Source organism: Lathyrus oleraceus, unplaced genomic scaffold (assembly GCF_024323335.1).
Source record: "Lathyrus oleraceus cultivar Zhongwan6 unplaced genomic scaffold, CAAS_Psat_ZW6_1.0 chrUn0949, whole genome shotgun sequence".
NCBI classification, from domain to species: Eukaryota; Viridiplantae; Streptophyta; class Magnoliopsida; order Fabales; family Fabaceae; genus Lathyrus; species Lathyrus oleraceus.
This window is the reverse complement of record NW_026113340.1, coordinates 13,312-24,916: the sequence shown is the minus strand read 5'-3', so window position 1 is coordinate 24,916 and position 11,605 is coordinate 13,312. Positions and strand designations below refer to the sequence as shown.

Here is an 11,605-nt window from a genome sequence, read left to right as displayed (position 1 = left end):
TTGGATGCAGCTTTTAGACTAGAAGGATCATGATCATATTATTGGCCCATACAAGAGAGTTCAACAGTGGATTGAGAGCACAAAAAATGCAACGAAGCCACATTTTAATGAAGTTCATAATGTTCTCTATAATTCTTTAAATATATATTGTAGCAGACATCAAAAAGCTTTATACTTTACTTGTTAAACTAAGTACTTGTTTTCTCTTACTAACCATACACTCCCACCAAAATAAAGACATAAATAGAAATTAGATAATGAAATTATATATTAAAAAGAATGAATATTTTATATATTTGAATTTTCATTACAATTTTTTTATAATCTATTTACTAAGCTGCAATTTCTAATCCAAACAACACTCCGGCATGTTTGGCAGCTTCGTCATCCTTAAATAAGTCTTTATCATTTTGTCGAATACATGCCACGTCAGCAAACTATCCGATGCAGCTTGATGAGCATTTCCAACTGCCCGACACACATCAAGCGTAGTAGCTACCCGCTCGAGACCACCATAAAGAGAGTTGCAGGACTTCATCATATATTTCATGTCATAAACACTTTTTCCAAACAATACTTTAACCATTTTCAAAAAATCCTCTAACAGGTTTGGTAAATTCATTCCGGTCAGGATCTTCACCAAATATCCAAAATCATAAGCGCTACTAAACGTGACCCAAGTAACAAAATCGTTATAAACAAGTATCGACGAGAACATTAGTTCAGCGAAAAGCTTTGAATCCACACCGTGAAATAAATTGCGCTCAAAATTAATCCCTTGACGGCGGAGCATATCAATGGAATCTTGATTACAGAGATCATGATTGACGTCAAAATCACAGAAGTTAAACTCCCAGATGTAACTGTTATTGGTTCCAAAGTCAGGAAGGTTTCCCTCAGAATCCGAAAGTGTGAGTCCAACTTGAATGAGTTTAAGATCATCGACATTGGCTTTCAAATAACGGTAGTGATCAGAGGGTAGAAGATGACGATAGTCAATTTTTGGGGAATGAATTACGCCGGGAAATTCAGTATCCATTGAAATGATTAGATGATGTTCAGAGATAGCTTGAAGGATGAGATTGAATTCATACTCTAAATTGTACGCCCAAACTTCACGGATAATGACTTCCTTCAACATGCTCATGTTGAGTTTCTTGAAGAATTGATTTTGAAGTTGAATTGAAAGAGAGAAAAAACAACTGCAGGTGAATACTAGGATTGTGTGATGCTATGAGATGAGAATAGATTTGGCTTTTTTATATTAAAAGTAAACCCTAAACCCGGAAAAGATATTCCTTGGAATGTGGGAAATAAATTGAATAAGTTATTTAATCATATATTTTATTAGGTTAGTTTTTCAAAAATATTTTAATAAATATCTATTTGGTAGGATTTGAATTAATATTCAAATAAATATTTCAAAAATTATTTCTAATTTCTTAATTTATAGTTTTTTAAATATTATTTGATTTGATTTTATAAACAAAATTAGATTTGATTTTATAGCATTAATTAATAAAAAATATATTGAGAGTTTTCTTTTTAATTTGTTATAATTTTATATTTTTTAACCTTTCTAACTTTCATTATAGTTTGTTATCTCTTTTATTGTAAACTTAAATTCAAATTTGATTTTTATATTTTGAGTCAGTTGTGATTTTATTCATCTTATTTTGAATTTATAAAATATATCATTAAATTTCTATAAAATATTTTCAGATAGGTTGAGGCTATTTATGCTACAATACTTTTAGTTGATTAATGAGTTGTTAATTCACATAGTGATGTGATCGACAATGTATATGTAAATTAAAGCTTTTATTTTTGACATGATATAGAGTTTAAAGAAAATCTTACAACTTACCTACATAAAACCCTAAAAGAAATATAAAATTTACAATATTTGTGAGGCAAGATTTACAAAGAGACTCTAGACTAGGAAAATACAAATGGTATAGTGTTTGCTATAACTATTATTGTGATATTAAATATCGGTAAAATATGAAATGAATTAAATAACATAAGTAATATAAGATTTTTTTAAAGAAGTTAGACACTTTAAATAGAATGTATATTTTAAATTTGACGTTAAGGGCGAAGAGTATTATTAAAAAGAAAAGGAACAATACAAAGGAGAAATAAGAAATAATCAAAGGAATACCATTGCTTCTTTCAAAAATTTGGAGGTTCAAATGGGTCAGATAACACAACAAATAGTCATTCCTCAAGTACAATAAAACTGGTGTTTGCAAGCTTGATTTTAAAAAATTTCGTCTACTGATTTGACGCACATCTGACGACTAACTCAACCGGATCACCTATAATTCCAAGAAAATTATTTCGACTGATATTCTACGCACTATGCGGTATGGAATGCATGTTATGATATGTATGGATGCAATAGCTATGATGGATATGTTGAATCGGCGATTCAGGATCAAAATCAGAGTGTAACAGTTGCCCCTATTTAAGTATCTTCAACCAGATTATATGCAGCAGGACACTCTTCATATGATCACGGTGGGAGATAGTTAAATACTAAGAATACCCGGATTTTGATCCTGAAATGGAAATGCTATGATGTGATATGCATGGATGAAAGACTTTTGCTTCTGAACTTATCTGTTAGGGACATAGTGAATCCTTAACAGGAGATGTCATTCCAGACAAAACAATCTGTGGGGAATACTGATGGCCCACAGAGAAACAGGCAAATAGGGTAAAATAACTCGCTAGGGATAACAATCATGCTGGAGAGTCAGACACACACTGGGGAGTACTCAAAGTGAAAGTTGATATATGACACTTTGAATACAAGAGATTCCGTCAGTAAGTTCGCACATGACTTACTAACAACTCGAATATATATATTTTTTTTAGAAAATTCCCACAACAAGTTCATAAATGGTCTGACAACACTGGAATAATCAAAGAAAAAGGGTCTTAAAAACAGGTTCAAACATGACCTGGGAATACTGGAATAAAAAAGTTCAGCAACGGGTTCATACATGACCTGACAATGATGGGGAATGTCAAGGAGTTCTGACAGTAAGTTCAAACGTGACCTGACGACATTTGAAAGTTCAAAGAGAGTATATCAATAGGTTCATACATGACTTAATGACAACTTGAAACATTCTTGACAAATCCGGATATTTCTCACAAGACAATCGTCCGATCAAAAATTTCGGAAAATACTGTCACTGAAAAAGTCAAAACGATAGCTTTCTAGGAAGCACCAGGGTCAAAAAGGACAGAAAACTCTCTGTAGGTGCCAACAATAATTGGACTTATACCATAAACGTAGATCGCCACCATCCTTAGACGAATTAGTTCCAGTTACCACTGGACTTCAAGGGTGCTGGTGACAACCAAACGTAAAGATACCCTTTACAGATGGATTTAACAGATGCTGGTGACAACCTAACTTTAAAATGATACCAGTTACAACTAGATTTGACAGATGCTGGTGACAACCATACTTTAAAAGGATACCAGTTACAACTGGATTTGACAGATGTTGGTGACAACCTAAATTTAAAAGGATACCAGTTACAATTGGATTTGACAGATGCTGGTGACAACCAGACTTTAAAGGATACCAGTTACAACTGGATTTAACAGATGCTGGTGACAACCAGACTTTAAAAGGATACCAGTTACAACTGGATTTGACAGATGCTGGTGACAACCAGACTTTAAAAGGATACCAGTTACAACTGGATTTGACAGATGCTGGTGACAACCAGACTTTAAAAGGATGCTAGTTACAACTTGATTTGACAGATGCTGGTGACAACCAGACTTTAAAAGGATATCAGTTACAACTGGATTTGAAAGATGCTAGTGACAACCAGACTTTAAAAGGATATCAGTTACAACTAGATTTGACAGATGCTGGTGACAACCAGATTTTAAAATGATACCAGTTACAACTGGATTTTAAAATTTGAGCGCCAGTTACAACTGGACTCAACAGGTAATGCCAAATAACAATTGGACTTGCAAACAAATGTTGGTTACAACCATACTTACAGGTACCAATTACCATTGGATTTTGAAACCAAAATGCTAGTTACAACCAGACTTGAGAGGTAATGCCGATAAAAATTGGACTCGTAAACAATACTGGTTACAACCAGTCCTTTTTTAAAAAGATACCAGTTACAACTGGACTTGACAGGTAATGCCAATAACAGTTGGACTTATTAACAAATACTGGTTACAACCAGATTTTAATGTTATTATTTTATATTTTTTATTCCACTTTTATCTAATTTGATTTTTAATAATAAATGATAAAGTTTTATTCAAATATGATGGGTTTTATTGTTATTTGGTTATGTATTAATGAAACACAAAGTTTTATTCAAATATGATGAGATCTTCATAGTCTTCAGCTAAGTAACAAAACTTCAGAAAATCTTCAGCTAGAACCTTGACAGCATCTGGCTTGACATCTTCAGAGTCTTCATCTAAGTAACAAAACTTCATAAGCTTGTCATTCTTCAGAAGTTTGATGATCAGAGTCACGTCCAAAAACATAAGCGAAGAGAACATTGTAGCAACAACACAACGTCTTTCCAAAACTTATTAAGAGTGAATCAACACAGAAGCAGAAAGAATATGGTAGCAACAACATAGCGTTTTTCAGAACTTCTCATGAGTGAATCACATAATAGGAATTCAGAATAAATGTTCAGAAATTGATGACGTTGAACATCATAAACTTAGAATCAGAACTGGATATTAAAGTTACACAATAATAAATCATTCGAATATCAAAATTGTTTTCACACAAATACTAAATTATTATCATCAAAACTCAAAGATATAAATAAAAAACCAACTCTTGTTCTAACATGAACTTGTTTATTTGTGATGAATATGTGATCCAGATGCTTGTAATAGGATGTTAAGAGTGGGGGATATAGTTTTAAACAAGTTTCCATTTATAGCTACAACATAGTTATATAAATGGATGAATATTTAATTATATTTGAAGTTATTAATTGATTTTAATGTGTATGAAGAATACTCAATTCTAAATTCCTAAAAGTATTTTATATATTAAATTTGTTCTCTCACTTTTGAAGTGGGTAAAGAGGAAGAAATTAGTTTAATGTAATTTTCTTCATGATTGAGACACCAGATCCAGCTAGCTCTTACAAGAAACAGATAGGACTATAAATGGATTCTTGTTTTTGGTTGGGATTTTGGGGGTTAATTTAATTTCAATAATTTATCATTTTCTTTCGTTGATTAATTTTATTATTATGTGATTGTTTTTGTGGCAATTATTATGAATTTCAAGTAGTAATTGTAATGATAGAAAAAAAGACTAGGGGTTTGAAGAAGGCACTGTGAAGTGTCATTTTCCTGTTTACATACATATATGTTTCTGGACATGTATTTTCACCTTTTGTTTTAAATACTAATTAAGTATTGATACTAAGTTTTACCAAATTCTACAAACATGCCATTCTGATAATTTTAGTACTCTTTTTGACAATAATCGCTTTAATGGTTGTTATATATTTTGTTGATATAAGCACGAAGAAGCTTTAGAAGAAAAATAGGAAGGTATAGTTGAAACAAGTTTCCATTTAAGTGATAATTTCTGATAACATGGTGATATTACATATTTTTTGGATGCAGCTTTTAGACTAGAAGGATCATGATCATATTATTGGCCCATACAAGAGAGTTCAACAGTGGATTGAGAGCACAAAAAATGCAACGAAGCCACATTTTAATGAAGTTCATAATGTTCTCTATAATTCTTTAATATATATTGTAGCAGACATCAAAAAGCTTTATACTTTACTTGTTAAACTAAGTACTTGTTTTCTCTTACTAACCATACACTCCCACCAAAATAAAGACATAAATAGAAATTAGATAATGAAATTATATATTAAAAAGAATGAATATTTTATATTTGAATTTTCATTACAATTTTTTTATAATCTATTTACTAAGCTGCAATTTCTAATCCAAACAACACTCCGGCATGTTTGGCAGCTTCGTCATCCTTAAAATAAGTCTTTATCATTTTGTCGAATACATGCCACGTCAGCAAACTATCCGATGCAGCTTGATGAGCATTTCCAACTGCCCGACACACATCAAGCGTAGTAGCTACCCGCTCGAGACCACCATAAAGAGAGTTGCAGGACTTCATCATATATTTCATGTCATAAACACTTTTTCCAAACAATACTTTAACCATTTTCAAAAAATCCTCTAACAGGTTTGGTAAATTCATTCCGGTCAGGATCTTCACCAAATATCCAAAATCATAAGCGCTACTAAACGTGACCCAAGTAACAAAATCGTTATAAACAAGTATCGACGAGAACATTAGTTCAGCGAAAAGCTTTGAATCCACACCGTGAAATAAATTGCGCTCAAAATTAATCCCTTGACGGCGGAGCATATCAATGGAATCTTGATTACAGAGATCATGATTGACGTCAAAATCACAGAAGTTAAACTCCCAGATGTAACTGTTATTGGTTCCAAAGTCAGGAAGGTTTCCCTCAGAATCCGAAAGTGTGAGTCCAACTTGAATGAGTTTAAGATCATCGACATTGGCTTTCAAATAACGGTAGTGATCAGAGGGTAGAAGATGACGATAGTCAATTTTGGGGAATGAATTACGCCGGGAAATTCAGTATCCATTGAAATGATTAGATGATGTTCAGAGATAGCTTGAAGGATGAGATTGAATTCATACTCTAAATTGTACGCCCAAACTTCACGGATAATGACTTCCTTCAACATGCTCATGTTGAGTTTCTTGAAGAATTGATTTTGAAGTTGAATTGAAAGAGAGAAAAAACAACTGCAGGTGAATACTAGGATTGTGTGATGCTATGAGATGAGAATAGATTTGGCTTTTTTATATTAAAAGTAAACCCTAAACCCGGAAAAGATATTCCTTGGAAAGTGGGAAATAAATTGAATAAGTTATTTAATCATATATTTTTATTAGGTTAGTTTTTCAAAAATATTTAATAAATATCTATTTGGTAGGATTTGAATTAATATTCAAATAAATATTTCAAAAATTATTTCTAATTTCTTAATTTATAGTTTTTTAAATATTATTTGATTTGATTTTATAAACAAAATTAGATTTGATTTTATAGCATTAATTAATAAAAAATTATATTGAGAGTTTTCTTTTTAATTTGTTATAATTTTTATATTTTTTAACCTTTCTAACTTTCATTATAGTTTGTTATCTCTTTTATTGTAAACTTAAATTCAAATTTGATTTTTATATTTTGAGTCAGTTGTGATTTTATTCATCTTATTTTGAATTTATAAAATATATCATTAAATTTCTATAAAATATTTTCAGATAGGTTGAGGCTATTTATGCTACAATACTTTTAGTTGATTAATGAGTTGTTAATTCACATAGTGATGTGATCGACAATGTATATGTAAATTAAAGCTTTTATTTTTGACATGATATAGAGTTTAAAGAAAATCTTACAACTTACCTACATAAAACCCTAAAAGAAATATAAAATTTACAATATTTGTGAGGCAAGATTTACAAAGAGACTCTAGACTAGGAAAATACAAATGGTATAGTGTTTGCTATAACTATTATTGTGATATTAAATATCGGTAAAATATGAAATGAATTAAATAACATAAGTAATATAAGATTTTTTTTAAAGAAGTTAGACACTTTAAATAGAATGTATATTTTTAAATTTGACGTTAAGGGGGAAGAGTATTATTAAAAAAGAAAAGGAACAATACAAAGGAGAAATAAGAAATAATCAAAGGAATACCATTGCTTCTTTCAAAAATTTGGAGGTTCAAATGGGTCAGATAACACAACAAATAGTCATTCCTCAAGTACAATAAAACTGGTGTTTGCAAGCTTGATTTTAAAAAATTTCGTCTACTGATTTGACGCACATCTGACGACTAACTCAACCGGATCACCTATAATTCCAAGAAAATTATTTCGACTGATATTCTACGCACTATGCGGTATGGAATGCATGTTATGATATGTATGGATGCAATAGCTATGATGGATATGTTGAATCGGCGATTCAGGATCAAAATCAGAGTGTAACAGTTGCCCCTATTTAAGTATCTTCAACCAGATTATATGCAGCAGGACACTCTTCATATGATCACGGTGGGAGATAGTTAAATACTAAGAATACCCGGATTTTGATCCTGAAATGGAAATGCTATGATGTGATATGCATGGATGAAAGACTTTTGCTTCTGAACTTATCTGTTAGGGACATAGTGAATCCTTAACAGGAGATGTCATTCCAGACAAAACAATCTGTGGGGAATACTGATGGCCCACAGAGAAACAGGCAAATAGGGTAAAATAACTCGCTAGGGATAACAATCATGCTGGAGAGTCAGACACACACTGGGGAGTACTCAAAGTGAAAGTTGATATATGACACTTTGAATACAAGAGATTCCGTCAGTAAGTTCGCACATGACTTACTAACAACTCGAATATATATATTTTTTTTTAGAAAATTCCCACAACAAGTTCATAAATGGTCTGACAACACTGGAATAATCAAAGAAAAAGGGTCTTAAAAACAGGTTCAAACATGACCTGGGAATACTGGAATAAAAAGTTCAGCAACGGGTTCATACATGACCTGACAATGATGGGGAATGTCAAGGAGTTCTGACAGTAAGTTCAAACGTGACCTGACGACATTTGAAAGTTCAAAGAGAGTATATCAATAGGTTCATACATGACTTAATGACAACTTGAAACATTCTTGACAAATCCGGATATTTCTCACAAGACAATCGTCCGATCAAAAATTTCGGAAAATACTGTCACTGAAAAAGTCAAAACGATAGCTTTCTAGGAAGCACCAGGGTCAAAAAGGACAGAAAACTCTCTGTAGGTGCCAACAATAATTGGACTTATACCATAAACGTAGATCGCCACCATCCTTAGACGAATTAGTTCCAGTTACCACTGGACTTCAAGGGTGCTGGTGACAACCAAACGTAAAGATACCCTTTACAGATGGATTTAACAGATGCTGGTGACAACCTAACTTTAAAATGATACCAGTTACAACTAGATTTGACAGATGCTGGTGACAACCATACTTTAAAAGGATACCAGTTACAACTGGATTTGACAGATGTTGGTGACAACCTAAATTTAAAAGGATACCAGTTACAATTGGATTTGACAGATGCTGGTGACAACCAGACTTTAAAGGATACCAGTTACAACTGGATTTAACAGATGCTGGTGACAACCAGACTTTAAAAGGATACCAGTTACAACTGGATTTGACAGATGCTGGTGACAACCAGACTTTAAAAGGATACCAGTTACAACTGGATTTGACAGATGCTGGTGACAACCAGACTTTAAAAGGATGCTAGTTACAACTTGATTTGACAGATGCTGGTGACAACCAGACTTTAAAAGGATATCAGTTACAACTGGATTTGAAAGATGCTAGTGACAACCAGACTTTAAAAGGATATCAGTTACAACTAGATTTGACAGATGCTGGTGACAACCAGATTTTAAAATGATACCAGTTACAACTGGATTTTAAATTTTGAGCGCCAGTTACAACTGGACTCAACAGGTAATGCCAAATAACAATTGGACTTGCAAACAAATGTTGGTTACAACCATACTTACAGGTACCAATTACCATTGGATTTTGAAACCAAAATGCTAGTTACAACCAGACTTGAGAGGTAATGCCGATAAAAATTGGACTCGTAAACAATACTGGTTACAACCAGTCCTTTTTTTAAAAGATACCAGTTACAACTGGACTTGACAGGTAATGCCAATAACAGTTGGACTTATTAACAAATACTGGTTACAACCAGATTTTAATGTTATTATTTATATTTTTTATTCCACTTTTATCTAATTTGATTTTAATAATAAATGATAAAGTTTTATTCAAATATGATGGGTTTTATTGTTATTTGGTTATGTATTAATGAAACACAAAGTTTTATTCAAATATGATGAGATCTTCATAGTCTTCAGCTAAGTAACAAAACTTCAGAAAATCTTCAGCTAGAACCTTGACAGCATCTGGCTTGACATCTTCAGAGTCTTCATCTAAGTAACAAAACTTCATAAGCTTGTCATTCTTCAGAAGTTTGATGATCAGAGTCACGTCCAAAAACATAAGCGAAGAGAACATTGTAGCAACAACACAACGTCTTTCCAAAACTTATTAAGAGTGAATCAACACAGAAGCAGAAAGAATATGGTAGCAACAACATAGCGTTTTTCAGAACTTCTCATGAGTGAATCACATAATAGGAATTCAGAATAAATGTTCAGAAATTGATGACGTTGAACATCATAAACTTAGAATCAGAACTGGATATTAAAGTTACACAATAATAAATCATTCGAATATCAAAATTGTTTTCACACAAATACTAAATTATTATCATCAAAACTCAAAGATATAAATAAAAAACCAACTCTTGTTCTAACATGAACTTGTTTATTTGTGATGAATATGTGATCCAGATGCTTGTAATAGGATGTTAAGAGTGGGGGATATAGTTTTAAACAAGTTTCCATTTATAGCTACAACATAGTTATATAAATGGATGAATATTTAATTATATTTGAAGTTATTAATTGATTTTAATGTGTATGAAGAATACTCAATTCTAAATTCCTAAAAGTATTTTATATATTAAATTTGTTCTCTCACTTTTGAAGTGGGTAAAGAGGAAGAAATTAGTTTAATGTAATTTTCTTCATGATTGAGACACCAGATCCAGCTAGCTCTTACAAGAAACAGATAGGACTATAAATGGATTCTTGTTTTTGGTTGGGATTTTGGGGGTTAATTTAATTTCAATAATTTATCATTTTCTTTCGTTGATTAATTTTATTATTATGTGATTGTTTTTGTGGCAATTATTATGAATTTCAAGTAGTAATTGTAATGATAGAAAAAAAGACTAGGGGTTTGAAGAAGGCACTGTGAAGTGTCATTTTCCTGTTTACATACATATATGTTTCTGGACATGTATTTTCACCTTTTGTTTTAAATACTAATTAAGTATTGATACTAAGTTTTACCAAATTCTACAAACATGCCATTCTGATAATTTTAGTACTCTTTTTGACAATAATCGCTTTAATGGTTGTTATATATTTTGTTGATATAAGCACGAAGAAGCTTTAGAAGAAAAATAGGAAGGTATAGTTGAAACAAGTTTCCATTTAAGTGATAATTTCTGATAACATGGTGATATTACATATTTTTTGGATGCAGCTTTTAGACTAGAAGGATCATGATCATATTATTGGCCCATACAAGAGAGTTCAACAGTGGATTGAGAGCACAAAAATGCAACGAAGCCACATTTTAATGAAGTTCATAATGTTCTCTATAATTCTTTAATATATATTGTAGCAGACATCAAAAAGCTTTATACTTTACTTGTTAAACTAAGTACTTGTTTTCTCTTACTAACCATACACTCCCACCAAAATAAAGACATAAATAGAAATTAGATAATGAAATTATATATTAAAAAGAATGAATATTTTTATATTTGAATTTTC

General features: G+C 31.6%; 1 pseudogene; it reads right to left on the bottom strand.

Annotated features, from left to right (window-relative positions):
- Positions 1 to 332: 332 nt before the first annotated feature.
- On the bottom strand, positions 333 to 6,932 carry LOC127115056 (uncharacterized; annotated as a pseudogene).
- Positions 6,933 to 11,605: the final 4,673 nt, after the last annotated feature.